Genomic DNA, 17,759 nt, shown 5'->3' on the forward strand with positions numbered 1-17,759 from the left:
ACTAGAACTTTGATTGGCTGTAGCTGACTGCTGTCAGGAAAATTTTCTCGTTCCGAACATCCCCAACAGAAATGAGGTGAACTAGAGATCACAACAACTCATTTGAGACACTGCGTGGGCGGAATCTTGAGCAACGTTTATCAACAGTTTAATCGACAAAATGCGAGTGCTCCGTAACGTTTGGTTCTTTGTTCTCGTAATTGTAGCCACCGAGGTCTCGACGAACCAGACTCCCTCAAACAATGTCGAGAAAGCCATAAAATCTCTGGAGACGACCATGGGAAACAAGTTTGATAAGCTCATAGCTGCCGTAAATGTCATTTCTCAAGGGAAACCCGCCGTCAAGCCTGGTAGATTTTGCGTAGATCATTATGAGAAAGATTGGTGCGCGCTTTTCGCTTCTCGGTCTCCAAGCGGCACGGTCGGTGATAAAGTGAGCTTGAGTCGGCTAGGTTTGCGGCACCACCGCACGTATAGAAGGGAAGAGTTGTTCTTCCGTTTAGAGCTAGTGGGAAAATCTCTAGCTCTAACTATATTTCTACCTTCCTTTCTATGCTTGTCTCTTAACGTTTTTCTATCGTTTTCTTTTTGGCAGGAAAGCCCTTTGTTTCGTGCAAGGAAATTTACAATAACCACAAGTAAGTCAAAAATTCGGAGACAACCGTTGTCTCAGGAGCATTAACCCAGGAGATGCGGAAGCGCTTAACATCTTTTATTGTAATCTATGTCGATTTTAGCAGTTATAGAAGTATGGCACAACTCAAGATATGTTAAAGGAGGGATATAACGTTGTTTCATGCACGGCTCATACTGCTATTGCAAAATTTTAACAGAGCCACCTTTAGTCAAACACTAGACAAAGTTTTGATTTTTATGTAATTAAGCGAGCGTTTCGCACCTTTGGCATCTTTGGTAGCAGATTCCCTCCATATCTACGTCAAAAAGGAAGGAAGGATAAACTAGATTCGTTATCGCCGCAATAGAATGCTGACAGATATTTAAGTAAAAATCGGAATTTTGTCATATTTTTCTTACAGGTTAAGATTAGTGCAGAAAGGAATACAATTCTTTTGTTATCAGGTCCCAAGGAAACAAAGCTTATTTACTCCAAATGCCCTCTGGGAAGGTTCCTGTGTACTGTCACATGTCACGCCATGGGCTTGGAGCATGTGGAAGAGGCGGATGGACGCTGGTCATGAAAACTGATGGCAATAAGGTATCACCTGACAACCAACTGTTTACTGACTTGTATGTAGGAATACGCACATCAATATAATTTTGATCCGTATATTTGAAAGAATTGCGAAAATGTCTTTTGCCGCGGTGACCTTTACAAGTTGTCACGAGATATCAGTGTGGATTCTCAGTTTTAAATTTTCACTCTCCGCCGGGAAATCATTCAAAACCTGCTTTCTCAAAATACTCAAAGAATGTTAAATGAAGGCCATGAAAGTGATTCGAAAATTGAATTTCGAATGCTTTCAAAGCAGATTTATCTCAGTAAACTATCGACAAATTGTTTTTCGAAAGACGGATATGTGAATAATGTAAACTTCTGCAGTTTTCCACACATCCGCTCGCTGGAAATAAATCAATATCTTCTTTTTCATGCCAAAATGATTGGAAAGTATTAACAAAGACAATGAAATTGAGTAGAGAAACTCAGAATGCGGTCAAAACAAATTTGTCAAAGCAAACTTTCGACACATTGGTGAAAATGGGAATGGTGTAACTTGCTGCAATTTTCCTACACGTTCTTTTATTTATTGATTGATTGATTTATTGATTGATTGATTGATTGATTGATTGATTGATTGATTTATTTATTTATTTATTTATTTATTTATTTATTTATTTATTTACTCAGCCAACGTTTCACTTCACTTCCAAATTCTGGAGCAACAAGGTCGACTTCAACCTTCCAGGAGGAAAGACTTTGTTTGACAATCATGAGGCAAAGCTACCAACCTACTGGAACACACCCTTTTCAAAGATCTGTCTCGGTATGAAGATCGGACATCAGACAAAATTCATTGTCATCACCAAGCACGCCACATCACTGTACTCACTTATTGCTGATGGTAATTACCGCGCCACCTCATTGGGTCGAAACACATGGCAGTCGCTTCTCGGTTCTTTTGCATCCTTACAGGCAAATTGTAACTAAGAAGGGTTCAACGCTGTGAGCCTAAGCCATAAAGGCTTTAGACCCAAAGCCAGAATCGGTATCATTGCTAATGAACAAAATGACTGCGATACTCCTGATCCCAGAATCGGTTTTGGTACTGGAGGATACCCTTATAACTCCAGCACGTGTGGAAGCCAGGCTAAACATGGAGGAGATAACGGAGACAAGGACACCAAAGCCATGGGCTACATTCTGGTGCAGTAATAATCGCAAGGAACTGAAAAACTGAACTTTGTCACAAAGGCCTTAAGCCATAAGTAAAGTATAGAACAAAGAAATGCAATCCTTCGATAAGAAAACAGCTTTTTTCAGTAGTTAAAAGCAACAAACACAACAAAAAAATTTGTACTGGTTATGTTTTTCTGTACTTCACCAAACAATATGGATGCAGTGTTAGTTATGGAAGAAATAAAATTAGTGATGGGACTGACTTGAGTGGTAAAAGTGTTGACAGAAAAAGAGAATAAGCAAAGTATTTGCCCAACGCAAGAAAACTCAGTTTTTGTGAGCCAATCTTCTCAACTCCACTGGCCTGCCAATGATCCCAAATGCACTCAAATTAACTGTCCATCCAATTCTTTCCTCCAGAAAATCAACTAAACAACAGAACTCACTTGTTAGGGTGTCTAAGTTGTTACTTTTGCTTCTTATCGATAGATCAAGCGATTGATTTCACTCTTTTACGGCTCGGTATTTGGAAAATTTTGATTTGAATACTAAATGGCGATTCTTTGAAAAAAAAAATAAGAAAAAAAAACGGCCTAAACTAAGAGATTGAATCAGTTATGATTATTTAAAAATAGCAGCTAATCAGTTCGCGCAAAATTCGTGGCAGGGGGGGAGGGGAGGAGTTTTAGCCTACCCAAATCTTAATGTTTGTTCAAGATTTATACGTCCTCGAACGACGGACGATTTGGTGGAGCCTTCAACAGCAGATAGAGTGAGAAAAAAAGGCAACAAAACTAGCACTAAGCACGCAGTTTGGCTGTAATTTGTCGAGTTGAGCGATCGGGAGTAGCCATTCAAAATTTAGCCAGGAGTACTTTTCTGTGTTTCTGCAAAGTTTCAATGTTTAAATTTTGTACAATGGAAAGTGAAGTTTAAGTTCCACTTAGCCTCCGTGACTAGCGCTAGAAAGGGCGCGCGCGCACCATATTTCCCTCTTTCCTCTGCCTTCCTAGCGTCTTTCACCCAAGCTACGTCCCACTGGGGGAGCAGGGCTAGCACAATGGTGAGAGCACTTGCCTCCCACCAATGTGGCCCGGGTTCGATTCCTGGACTCGACGTCATAGGTCGGTTGAGTTTGTTTTGATTCTCGTCCTTGCTCCGAGGGTTTTTCTCCGGGTTCTCCGGTTTTCCTCCCTCCACAAAAAACATTTCCAAATTCCAATTCTATCTGGAATCCGAGGGACACAGGTTTGTCAGTCGTCAGACTGTTAAGTGTAACCCTCCTTAAACAAAGTTGATTTATTTTATTTTATTTACTGAGATGTAGACGAATGGTGTAAAGAGACATTTTTCGCGAAAAGTAGATCTCACTCACTTTAGGAAATATCCCAGCCTTTGTAGCCGTCACGTAAATCACATAGAATTCGAAGTTAAACACCTGCTGTTCTTTCGAATAAGAAACAAGACGCATAGGTGCGTGAACTTGGGCTTCCTTCCTGTCATATCCAGCTGTAAACGCCAGAAAGTTGACGTAATAAAATCTCAGTTTTCATTCGTCGATTGTTTTACAGCTCAAGTATAGTACAAGCAAGTATATTGTAAGCAATGTATATTCCTGGTCTAAATTTGCGTCTATCTGGCCAGCAGGATTTAGCAAAGCAGGCAGGGATATCTTGTGTTGGCTTCATCCCCCCCCCCCCACCCCCCTCGCAAAAGTTTTTGTTTTTTGAAAAACGGGAATTCTGATTGAAATTCTTTGGTGTTTCGTGGGAATTTCTCTTTGTCAGTATCTCTAACCCATTAATCGATTAAATTTGTCCCGCGTCACATAGGCAAAATTTGATCCGTCTCGAGTGCATGTTTTTGTTTACGCAAGATTACGCAGTTAACACGTTTTGCCAATTAAACTAGAAAGAAAAACAGACTGCATGCTTTCCTAAAGGAAAAATTTATTTAGAAAAGTCTTTGTTTACGCCTATGAAAGAAACGCTTAATATATATATTTAGCCAAGCCTAAAAGCGGAGCTCCAATTTTTTTGATAGCATTTATAGAAATCTGCTTATCGTATGGACGTAGTTCCTCATCCTTTCTAAAGTTATATATATTTTTAATGCATATGCAGCAAACTCCCCATCAACAATGTAATACCAGGAGTCCATGATCATCGGCTCCTGGTAATACAGAGAGCACAATTATTTAAGGCTGATTTTTTGTAACAGAGGGCATTTTTCTTAATTTTCCTTTCACCGAGCAAAGGCTGGTGATTGGTTGATCTTTGCGCTTGTACCCCAATCTCGTCCCCAGAGCCCACGTGCGTTTTTGAATGGGAATGAAATTCCTAGGAATATCCATAATCCTTAAATAACAAGGATTGGAACCAGGTTTGTGGGCCCGCGAGAATTGGCACTCCCACCAAACCCATGTTTTCCCTAAAAGCGCTGGGCTCGAACTGGGCTCTGAAATCTGGTTTGCAGTCCTTGTTATCTATAGTCTCCTTCGCAACCGTTATAAGGGTCGTCACGCAACGCTCCTCCCCACGGAGCGTAGCGTGACGACACTAATAACGGCTGCGAAGGAGACTATGTTATCTAAGGTCTTCTGATTCCTGATCCTGGACTCCTAGCCGTGACCCAGATGGTTGAGAAAAGATAACATCGGCCTAAGGGAGGTGACGTCATCGGGTTATTCTTCGGAGCAGCCACGAACCGAGATCCGATTATACCGGAAATTGACCTGCATTCACTCACTTTCAGTAGTAATGGCGGACGACGTCGGGGAAATAAAGACTTCGAACGTTTGTTAGGATTCGTTATGGTAGAATACAGAGTTCTTTCTACTTTCGTTTCTCGGCGTCTGAACACTGACCTCAAGGATTTTACGTTCGATTTGTGGAAGAAACGTGGAACTATGAAAACAGTCAAGATTTGCTCAGGTAACATCGGCCAACGGGAGGTTAACATCGACCTAAAGGAGGTTAACATCGGCCTACGGGAGGTTAACATCGACCTAAGGGAGGTACGTTTTATAGCACCACGTTTGTATCGTATGTGTTATACTAGCACAATCGTACACATGGAAAGCTTATTTGCCAGCATTAAAACTTACAATCTTTTAGGGGCTTTTCTTATTATTGACCTGAGTGTGATTTCATTAATTTTATTACCAAGTCATAACATCCACCTACAGGAGGTTAACATCTACCTAAGGGAGGTACAGTGGCTTGCAGTGTATATTTTATAACTTATGTATCATAAAAGTCAATTCATAGGCATAGAAGCTTACTCTCTAGCAGGGAAACTTGGGATCATAAGGAGCTTTTCTATCATTGACTTGAATTTCATAAATATTTTCATTTTTACCAACTCATAACATCCGCCTATAGGAGGTAAACATCTACCTAAGGGAGGTTATGGTATTATAATATAGAAGGATGGACTTGAAGAAAGCTTACGAATCTTAAGGGGCTTTTGCATTTCGTGTACATGCCGTTTTAGAATAAATTTATTTATAAAGAGTTATTATTATTATTATTATTATTATTATTATTATTATTATTATTATTATTATTATTATTATTATTACTATTATTATTATTATTATTATTATTATTATTTGAAAAGCCTTTTAATCTCACTAGAATTTTTTTTAATAAAATTATAAAAATAATATCTTTCTTTATTATAATATTCCAAGCAAAATTAGGTTAATGAGAGTTTTCTCATTTTTTTATTTACACTCATAACATGGAATACAGTGAAAGGCAATTGTTCTCTTGTTGTTGTTGTCATTTTTTTCTTGGTTGACCCCATCAACCTGTAATTTCCACATTGAATTTTGCTAGAAGTGACTGTTTATGACTGTAGAAATGATAGATCATTTTTAAAAAATATAACCCTTAATATGTCAGAATTTATTTTAATTTAATTTGTGATCTGACTTACAAGAGGTTTGACTGTTTGACTGCTTCATTTTTTATTTGCCATTAACCAAAAAATACAACATAAATACATTAAAGATGATACACAATATTCCTACTAAACTATTTACAAGATGAAATGTGTTAAAGGCTAGGAAGCCTATATAGAAGCCTGCCGGGCTTATTAACTATAGGCATCCTGGAACTATAGGATAAACCATAGAAGTTAATGGTACTGAATGAAAATTCCAATTAATTTTTTTTAAAAGAAGAAGAAAAAAAAAAAGAAAAAGGTGTGTAGCTCAACAAAGAGTCAATTTAACTTAGAAAGAAGGAATTTTCTAAGTCTTTTGCCACACTGATACTTTCACTGTTTTGAATTTCACGACTAAGCGAGTTGAAAAGCGTAGGACCTTGAAACTGAATTGAGAATTTTCAAAGATTAGTTCGACAATAAGGTATATAGAAGGTATAAGGTATATGTGGGAACAGGGATGGCGCAGTGGTGAGAGCACTTTCGATTTCCGGTCTCGGCGTCATATGTGAGTTGAGTTTGTTGTTGGTTCTCGTCCCTGCTCCGAGGGTTTTTCTCCGGGTACTCCGGTTTTCCTCCCTCCACAAAAACCAACATTTCCAAATTCCAATTCGACCTGGAAACAGTGGATGGAAGAGCCACCCCGTGGATTCCACTGAAATTCCTATTCTATCCTATTTATAGAAAAGGTTGGAATTTCTTGTATTATAAGAATGTATCTGGCTTGCAAGAGTAAACATATCGTGAAAATAATTTAGAAGTAAGCTTCTTTTAAAAAGATATACTGAAATTTACCTATTTGGTAGAAATAAATGTCAGAGAATTTTAAAATCTCCTGTTCTTTAAAAAGAACACCAGTATGAGCATCAAAAGAAACTTTAGATATTATTCTGATTATCTTCTTTTGCAGAACAATAATCGGATTTAAATTAGACTGAGATGTCGATCCCCACACAGAAACACAATAAATTAAGTAAGGGTAAACTAGACTATAGTAAAAGGAGTATAAGGATGTTTTGGGAAGGCAAAAACTAGACTTATAAATAATACCTATTGATTTTGATATTTTTCTAGAAACACTAAGAATGTGAGGCTTCCATGACAGATGCTCATTGAGGATGACACGTAAAAATACTGTCTCTTTCACACGTTCAATTGCATTGTTGTCAATTTGAATAGATATATCAAGTGTTTTCCTCCTTTGGGGTGGTCTAAAAACCATAAAATTTGATTTTTTAAAGTTAATGGACAGCTTGTTTGCTCGACACCATTGAGTTAATTTAAGCATTTCAGAATTCAAGATTCCAGGAAGCAAGTTAAAATCTTTGTGGGAGAAAAATATGTTTGTATCATCTGCAAAAAGAATAAAATCCACAACCTTTGACACGTTACACAGATCATTTATATAGAGTAGAAAGAGTAGGGGACCTAGTATAGGACCCTGAGGCACCTCGCACTTAATTTCGCAAGACTCCGAACTGATACCATTAAATTCCACATATTGTTGTCTATTGCTTAGATAGCTTTCGAACCCTCTAAGTGAAGTGCCACAAACACCATAATGCTTTAATTTTGAAATGAAAATGTTATGATCAACGGTGTCAAAGGCCTTGGACAAGTCTATAAAAATACCAACTGTGCATTCCTTATTGTCAATGGCGGAAGAGATTTTGTCATATAAACAAGTAAGAGCATAAGCGCTAGCCGTGGAGTGATGCTTGCGAAAACCATACTGATTGTCAGAGAGAATGTTATGATTATTAAGAAACCTTAAAAGACGATTGTACATTACTCTCTCATTGCTTACTACAGTACATTAACAATATTGGTTTTATTTTATTTCTTTTCAGAATGCAATACTTAAACTGCACAGACCGCTGAAGAAACAGCTACTTCAAAGACACCTATGACTCATTAATTCCACAAAAGTCATTGTGTACTCAATTCATACGCATAGAAGCTTACTCTTCAGCAGGGAAACTTGGGATCATAAGGAGCTTTTTTATCATTGACTTGAATTTCATTTTATTTTTACCAAGTGATAACAATTCCACCTGCGTATACAGGAGGTAAACATCTACCTGAGGGAGGTCATGATGTTTATAGCACCATGCAAGTATGTATTATAATAGGGAAGAATTGACTTGAAGAAAGCTTATGAATTTTAAGGGGCTTAATTTGCACTTCATGCACAAGGCCCTCAAATTTGGAATGACAACCCTCTTGATTTAGGTAATTCACTTACTATCTCGAATTGTAGACAAAAACTTAGAGATTACTTCCAATCAAATTGTGAATTCATGTCCTTTTGAACTCTCGTATACACGGCTTAGCTTAATTTAATATTTTCTTTGTTATTTATTTAATTTTTTTTCATTTAAGTTATTATTATTATTATTATTATTATTATTTTCACCACTATTATTAACATTAATATTTATTTATTTATTTATTTATTTGTAAACTGTAAAGTAATTGCACCATTTTGACCAATCTCCTGTATGAATTGTGCCATAAAAGCCCCTGGCTTCGGCATCTCAATATCGATTTACAGGTATTACTTATTACCATGCACTCTCTTGTACTATCATTATGAATAAAGAGCATTATATATTATATTGTCTCAGTTATTCAATAATTATTGTATTCAAACAGAAGAAAAAAAAAAAAAAGGGGAAAGTCCAAGTTCTCCAATGCCAAAGGTACAGTGTAAATTCAGTTCAATTTCTCTACCCCAGCCAAATTCAATTCCCTTCTTTCCAGGCATGGTACATGGTCAAATGCCATGTGGGAGGGGGGGGGGGACAAGGCATTTATTTTTTGTTCAAATTTGACTTGTTCTCCAACTCATGACAAAGTTCCACCCATATTTAGAAGCATAGAGCTTACTTGATAACAAATGACACGTCATGAGCTTAAAACAGGAAAATGAAAACATTTAGGGGTGGTCATTTGGATCTTTTGAAAAGCACACTCAAAGGTTCATGGCATGGCTCAATTTCATTTTGACCTTTACTTGAGGTACAGATTTGTTGACTTACAAAATAATAGCTCTTTATGTCATATCTTTTTGACTCAATAGCCATAAAGGTTAGCAACCATAACTGTAATTGAATATGGATATTTGAAAGATACATTTCAATATCAGGTGAAAGATTAAGTAGAAGAAAGACCCTCAGTTATTTTTTTTTTGGATTTCTTTTCACAACTGCTTAAGGACGGTGCCTACTAATAGCGAAGTATTTTTGCACGGTTTATCACTATGCGGGAAAAGCAGATCTTGGTAGCGGGTATTGAAAGCCAAATTTAAGGAAATTGGGGGTAACCATGCATTTTTTAGAGATAACCAAGCAACAATATTATTCTAAAAAGCAGCAAAATACAAAGCAATGCATGGCGCTTTTTTCCAAATTGAAGCTTTATTATCTCTGAAAAATGCATGATTTCCCCCCAATTTTCTTTTTGGATACCAAAATCACTTGCTAAGTTCTGCTTTCTCCGCATAGTTTTAAAGTGCGCAAAAATATCCCTGTAATAGTAGGCACCACCCATAGGAAACCTGAGTATCTCCAGATGCACAGAACGTATGCGCAGTAACAATAGTAGGCACCGTCCTTAAGTTCTAGGAAGGACTAAGAATCTTTCTTCCAATTAAACATTACTTAAAAATGTTGGTCATTTTGTATCTTTGCACTCTAAGTGGTACATATATACCAATCTACACAATTTCCTGCCAGAGAGGAACAAAATTATGACCATTTGCATCCAATCCATCATTATATGGGAGATCCTCCGTCAATTAACCCTACAAACTTGAATATCAAATTTTACATAATTTTGCCACATGACGAGAGGTCAAGCTTCACAATAACAGTTCAACAACATCTGTTGTACACAATGTTTTTTGAGGAATTGATGAGTCATAGGTGTCTTTGAAGTAGCAGTTTCTTTAGCGGTCTGCACAGTTTAAGTATTGCATTCTGAAAAGAAATAAAATAATACCAATATTGTTAATGTACTGTAGTAAGCAGTCAAACAGTCAAACCTCTTGTAAGTGATCACGAATTAAATTAAAATAAATTCTGACATATTAAGGGTTATATTTTTGAAAATGATCTATCATTTCAACAGTCATAAACAGTCACTTCTAGCAAAATTTAATGTTGAAATTACAGGTTGATGGGGTCAACCAAGAAAAAACGACAACAACAAGAAAACAATTGCCTTTAATCATCATAACAGCTATTATGCTATTTTAATGCACCTGCATTTTTTCTATTTAAACCCATAACACCTCTCACAGCAAATCTTTATGGCTGTAAAATTGTTTCATTAGATGAATATAAATGGCCCAGTGTAGGTCAGTGTGTTGCCAAAAAATAATATTGATAATAATATATTATATATTTCCATGTTATGAGTGTAAATAAAAAAATGAGAAAACTCTCATTAATCTAATTTTGTTTGGAATATTATAATAAAGAAAGATATTATTTTTATAATTTTATTAAAAAAAATTCTAGTGAGATTAAAAGGTTTTTCAAATAATAATAATAATAATAATAATAATAGTAATAATAATAATAATAATAACTCTTTATAAATAAATTTATTCTAAAACGGCATGTACACGAAATGCAAAAGCCCCTTAAGATTCGTAAGCTTTTTTCAAGTCCATCCTTCTATATTATAATACCATAACCTCCCTTAGGTAGATGTTTACCTCCTATAGGCGGATGTTATGAGTTGGTAAAAATGAAAATATTTATGAAATTCAAGTCAATGATAGAAAAGCTCCTTATGATCCCAAGTTTCCCTGCTAGAGAGTAAGCTTCTATGCCTATGAATTGACTTTTATGATACATAAGTTATAAAATATACACTGCAAGCCACTGTACCTCCCTTAGGTAGATGTTAACCTCCTGTAGGTGGATGTTATGACTTGGTAATAAAATTAATGAAATCACACTCAGGTCAATAATAAGAAAAGCCCCTAAAAGATTGTAAGTTTTAATGCTGGCAAATAAGCTTTCCATGTGTACGATTGTGCCAGTATAACACATACGATACAAACGTGGTGCTATAAAACGTACCTCCCTTAGGTCGATGTTAACCTCCCGTAGGCCGATGTTAACCTCCTTTAGGTCGATGTTAACCTCCCGTTGGCCGATGTTACCTGAGCAAATCTTGACTGTTTTCATAGTTCCACGTTTCTTCCACAAATCGAACGTAAAATCCTTGAGGTCAGTGTTCAGACGCCGAGAAACGAAAGTAGAAAGAACTCTGTATTCTACCATAACGAATCCTAACAAACGTTCGAAGTCTTTATTTCCCCGACGTCGTCCGCCATTACTACTGAAAGTGAATGAATGCAGGTCAATTTCCGGTATAATCGGCTGCTCCGAAGAATAACCCGATGACGTCACCTCCCTTTGGCCGATGTTATCTTTTCTCAACCGACCCAGATTCTTCAAAAAATGGCGGCAATCACGTTCTCAGAGCCCGCATTAACCTTATCCAGCGGAACGGGCGCTGGATAAGGGTAACTCGGGCTATGAGTACGAGCGAAGAGGCGATTTAGTGCTAGTCTTTGCTTCGTTCTAGAGATTTGGATAAAACAGAATAAAAATAGCAGTGTTCAGACATCTTCCTGTATTAGGATGGTGGATAAAAAAGAAAGGATTTTTCTGCATAAGGTTTTCAGGTTTGGAAGCATCGAATTTTTCGTACGCCTCGTCTTATTTTTCCTGCACGACTGTGTGGAAATGTTCCGTTTTGACAGCAGATTTGAAAGAAAACTTTTAGTGTGATAAGCTTAAGTATCAAAAGTAGAAGGGGTTTTGCTGTGTCGGTGGAAGGCGAAAGGTCCGACAGCTCCGTCAATCAAGGAGGTAAGATAACTTCAAATATTTATGTATGCGTACACACCTTTAAACTGTTTGTAGTGTTGTCTTTTTCTGACGAGGGAGCAATTTTCTCGGTCAGTGTAAAATGCAGACTGCAGACTGCAGACTGCAGACTGGGGGTAAAATGCAGACTAGGGGTAAAATGCAGACTTAATTATAAAGACTATCTTTGTAAAGTTTCAGTCAATCCAGGTCACGCGTGAACAGTAATTCCAAGAATGAAATGAACATTCGAATTTCTCTTTGTAATGTCCGACGTGTGAATGAAATGTTGGACATCTCTCTGGAAGTCGTTCCGAAAAAGACGCATTAACTGAAAAATAGATTCTAAATACTTGAGAAATAATTGTTATTCTTGAAATATTCAATTTTGCAATGTAAGGAAAAATTCATAGCTTTATACTGTCAATAAGCTAGGGAAATTTTATACGGGAACTCTGAGATTTTGAAAACTGACATGTAACTTTCAAAACTCCGTTCAAATTTCAAAAATATCGTTCACGCGTGACCTGGGTTGACTGTAAAACACTCGAAGTGATTTTGGTCTGTATAGAAAGTTAATAAGTAAGTGTAGAATTCCAAAAAGATACATGTAGCGTTGTTAGCGAAAAAGGAATTTGAGGCTTGGGAAAAAAACTTAGGATTTCATTGCGTGACTTTTGGGGACGGCGCCCTACTTCTTCCAATACTTTCAAAAATTATTTCTACATGAATTGGCTTCGAAATAAAGAGAAAAACCGCTCAACAAGATATTTAAATGTTTTAGTTTTGAAAAAAAAAATGCATTTGACGATGTACTTTCGAAATATATCAGTGAATTTTAAAGTACGCGGATGGATGCATTTTACTACCGTCCGCCGTGTATTAATTACGTTGTAAACAAAGCGAGTACAGAAAACTCAAGAATTCGTATCTCGGTAAATATATGTCCTATCGAGCTCATTTTTGTCTCTATAGAAAGCTGAGTAGATGTAGAATTTAAATATGAAAAGATTTCTGTTGCGCAGATAACGAGAAAGAAATTTAGCGCTTGCGAAAAAATCGTAGAAAATGAAAACAGTTCTCACGGTTTAAAATGAATGAATACTTTCCGGGATACAACCTGCCCAACCGAACAAAATTTAATTTAATTTAGTCTGCATTTTACCCCTGGTCTGCAGTGTCCAGTCTGCATTTTACCCCTAGTCTGCATTTTACCCCCAGTCTGCAGTCTGCATTTTACACTGACCGCAATTTTCTAAAAGAAATCTTTAATCAAGAGAATATTAAAATTGCAAGCTAATACGGACAATAGTAGGCCAGTGTTGGTATATGAATTCATGTGGTCTAGTAATACCAGGAGATCGTTCCAAACTGGTACACCGTGGAGCAATTGAAAAACGAGTCATTATAAGTTATAGGGATTTACAAAATATTTAAAATTTCATCTTTTTCTAGTCAAATTGAGTGATTTTTTTTATATATGAATTGGTATATGAATTCATGTGGTCTAGTAATACCAGGAGATCGTTCCAAACTGGTACACCGTGGAGCAATTGAAAAACGAGTCATTATAAGTTATAGGGATTTACAAAATATTTAAAATTTCATCTTTTTCTAGTCAAATTGAGTGATTTTTTTTATGTTTAGGTTCTGTTTAAGGGAGATGCACATTGGAGATGTTTGAATACAGGAGAAATATTTGAAGTCAAATTAGCTTTGTGCCATTTTTATATTTTCTTACTGCACTTGTAGCTCATTAATTCAATAGTTAGATTGAAAAGCTCATTTTTAAAAATTTCTGTTATTCCCAGGTTGATAGCTATTCTTGTGTGCTTATTTTGGTTTTTGTATAAACCCAAACTAAATGGTCAGTTCCATGCAACTGATATTGATTTACAAGAGAGTTAAAGATGTCTTTCTTGCTCTCAACTTAACTAAGAATGCAGTATAATTTTTCCTATTTGTTTCGGTAGGGATAGGAAAACATGAAACTTTCATAACTTCCTGTCAATCACATTAGTTCCATTGTTTTGAGAGTGCAAAGTGATACTGTTTTGTTCAGAGAAAGCACAGCAGTAATTGGCTGCCTCTTATTCTTGATATTGTAAAGTCAAAACAACAATCACTTGTGAATGCCTTTTGCTACTTTGTATGTATGGAAACTATTAATAACCAAAACTGGATCAGAGAGTGCATTTGATAACCTTGATCCTAGCGTAGGTTCTCTCCTTTGCCAATTTGGTGATGATGTCATCTGCCCCTGCAAAATCTACAGGGGTTGCCAGATATACACATGTATGTCCCAATATCCTTTCATTCATGGCAATCAACTTTGGTTCTCCCACACAATCTCAACTCCAATCTGTGTAAGGAGTGCGTTCTTTCTATGTTGAATGCAACAAATGTCGTAAGTCTAATTATTCAACGGAAATTTTTTTTTTTCAGTCCCTAGTCATTTGTACCTGGTTTTAAATTAAGTTAGTAAATTGTTTGACATAGAATCAACTAACAATAGGACATTTTCACTATGGCGTCATTTTACTACAACTACCAGAATCCTTCTGGTTTTTCTTTTCTCATGCTAATTACAGCTATTGTTCTTTGCTCTCCACTGGGATTAAAAAAATTGCATTTGAAAAGGAAAACGAAATGAATTCTGGTAGTTGTAGTAAAATGACGCCATCATCAAAATGGCCTATTGTGTATAAATCCTCAACTGTCGCTGTCAAAATCTTTACCAAAAAAAAATCCATCAGGCAGTTATGGGAGCCAGTTATCCCCAGCAGTTTTTCTACACTTTGCTACACGAGAGTTAACTTGGAGTAAACTTGGAAATAACACAACAATTAAGGGATAATGAAATTAATTTTTGTGTTGTGCAGTACTGACTATACAACTGAGAAATCAGAGAATTATCCTTGGAGTGTAAATTTCTGTGTGGGAAGGAAACCACTTAAATTTTGCATTACCCTTGTGGTCCATCAGTGATAAAAAAATCCTGGGGTCATAGGTTTTAATCCGTCAAAGAGTTTTTCTTTACCATTCATGGACCACATTTCCTTACTGAGGTAATACCGAAAAGAAAACTAAGCAGTTTTGTTCCACCACAAAAATTTACACTGCAGATTTTATTCTCTGGTTTCTCAATTAAGGAACAGGCCTTGCTTCAACCCATTAACCTTTTGTCCTTACAAGCAAAATCCCAATTTAGGAAGTCATTAGACTGCTAAACACTACACTGCTGCAGCCTCATCACTCCAGTTGATGGATAGCACCTCATCTGAGAAGTCCCATTCATTTTTACACAGCAAAATACCGACCATGTATGATAACATTAATTTTAATAAGCATTCTCTAAAAAATATTCCTTACTTTAATTTTCATCATCCTGTTTTTCCGAGAGAAAAAAATAAAAGGAACAAGAGTGCCTAAAGAGAGTTGAGTGCATGTACAGCAATACACTGTAGTACTCTTCTGAATTCACAAAATGATGTACAACATATACTCTGCTTGAAATATAATTTGTAAATTAAAAGCATTATATCACTTTATTCTTCAAAACAATCAGTGGATTAAACTATTTTCATATAAATAAAGATTTTACATAAACCCTGGACAGAATGGAAAAGGAAAATAATATTATTTAGTGTTTTTCCTTATGTTACTGAAAAAGTTCTACCAGACTAAAGGTGTAGAAAACTGTAGCACTCAGGTTACTGCATGTCACTAAACCCATGAAAATTAACAGTTATTATTGGATAATCAAAAGTAAGTAAAAGAAAACAATTTACTTGGTATATTAACATTTTTATAACAATGTTATGTGACAAAATTCACTGCAGTGGAAGTACTCTACCAATTTTTTTTTTAACTTCCTAGTGAAAATGAATTTTGTTCAAAAAAATAGGAGGCAAAAAACTGACTGAAGCAAATCCAAGAGAATTTTACAGCGGTTACCAATAACACGCGACCTACTGCATTCAAAAGAGTCGGATAAAGTTGCGTTTTGGTGGACGTCAATCAAACAAAAGCCATTGAAATTATTTTGAATTCTGACAAGATTGCAAGGTAACCCGGCAAGAAACTAAGAATTTTACCTCGCTAAGAGAAGGTAAACTTTATTCAAATTGATTCTCGAGCCAGATCAAGCGCAAATAAAAGGTATTTTTGAATTAAATATTTCAATTTTCACTGCACGTGAAAATTTACTCACTTGCACGCATCGCTGATTTATTATCAGGTGTAGCGATTTCAAATGTTTAATGCCCATTGTTTTTAGATAATCTGGCTTGGAAATCAACTGTCATAAAGTTTACCATCCGTCAGCGGATAAAACTGTCAATTTCTTGGTTCCGGTTGCCTTGAAATGGACTCAGAATTCAAAATAATTTCAACGGCTTTTCTATGATTGACGTCCACCAAAATGCAACTTTATCGGAGTCTTTTGAAGGCGATAGGTAGCGTGTTATTGGTAACCGCTGTAACAACTATTTGTTCTTGAAGAATTGGGAGTGCTGAAAAACATTGAGAGTTCAAATAACTGAGATTGCACTGTAAAAATAAATAACTGTACATATTTCATAATTCATTACCCACTACCAAGTTTTAAATTTTTCTTTCAATAAGAGATGGCTGATAAGAAGTTTGACCTTGTATCTGTTGAATCACAGTCTTCAAAAGAAGCCAGGGTCTGGTTGCATTAAACATGGCCTGAATATCAGTCATCTCCTCTCTAGATGATTGGTGAGAGATGGGAAACAGCTGATATTCAGGCTTTGTAAAAAATATATATATTTGACTAAAGGTAAGGTGAGGTTTTGTCTTACAGACAGTGCAACAAACTCAACCGGGGCCACCGATAAAACCGACACTTTGAAATTTAAAGACATGTTCTCGTTTTTGATTGGTTTACCAACTACCAAAGCCAGACTCATTTGTTGTAAATGTGACCTATGATTGGCTGATTAATGTTGGGTGGCCCCAGTTGAGTTCGTTGCACTGTAAAGTATACAGGGAATGCCCCTTGTTCAGCATATTTCTGTAGCCTCCATTAATTGACTGTTGCTTATAAACGTGCAGCTATTGTAGGCCCAGACATCCAGTGGCCAATCTCTGTTGTACACAACATGCTAGAGCAATAGCCCTGCCTCAGGCCAACTAATTAAAATCTTTACTCCTGAAGAAAAATTTTATATGCTCAGCGAGTGCCCCATTCAATTTGGTTTGTGCCATCACATCAACATTTATCAAAAGGTAAACAATTTAATACACAACTGGATCTATCCCTTGATAGGAAAAGTGCACAAAAACTTTCACACAAGAATAGATGATTTACAAGTTTATGAACTGCCTCAACAAGAATGTCCATTAAGAAAGTGATTCATGAGCCAAACTGTGTTTTCATCACATCTGTCATGATCTGTGATGGTAAATAAAAAGCTTACATCAATTTATTTTTTGCTACAGCTATAACACAAGATCTAAATTAAACCTACCAGTAAAGGTTACACCCTCTGTGCATGGCTTTTGTGCCCAGGCAGTGGCAAATCTTAAAACACTCCTAA

General features: G+C 36.3%; 2 long non-coding RNA genes and 1 pseudogene across 4 annotated transcripts; 2 read left to right on the top strand and 1 right to left on the bottom strand.

Moving 5' to 3' along the window:
- Positions 1-2,556, top strand: LOC146471414 (putative skeletal organic matrix protein 5; annotated as a pseudogene). The gene is made up of 4 exons (XR_014866805.1): positions 1-350; positions 596-638; positions 1,081-1,216; positions 1,868-2,556. The product of XR_014866805.1 is annotated as a putative skeletal organic matrix protein 5 (transcript).
- A 2,506-nt stretch (positions 2,557-5,062) lies between these two features.
- LOC146471415 (uncharacterized) lies at positions 5,063-8,874 on the top strand. The gene is made up of 2 exons (XR_014866809.1): positions 5,063-5,372; positions 8,158-8,874. It is a non-coding gene; the product is annotated as an uncharacterized LOC146471415 (long non-coding RNA).
- A 414-nt stretch (positions 8,875-9,288) lies between these two features.
- Positions 9,289-11,650, bottom strand: LOC146471416 (uncharacterized). 2 transcript variants are annotated; one of them, XR_014866808.1, is made up of 3 exons: positions 11,401-11,650; positions 9,383-10,287; positions 9,289-9,343 (listed from the first exon to the last, which is right to left on the bottom strand). It is a non-coding gene; the product is annotated as an uncharacterized LOC146471416 (long non-coding RNA). The 2 variants fall into 2 exon arrangements; XR_014866807.1 differs by having other exon boundaries at positions 9,289-10,287.
- Between the last annotated feature and the right edge of the window lie 6,109 nt (positions 11,651-17,759).

Source organism: Pavona decussata, unplaced genomic scaffold (genome assembly GCF_977016875.1).
Source record: "Pavona decussata unplaced genomic scaffold, jaPavDecu1.1 SCAFFOLD_104, whole genome shotgun sequence".
Lineage (NCBI taxonomy): Eukaryota > Metazoa > Cnidaria > Anthozoa > Scleractinia > Agariciidae > Pavona > Pavona decussata.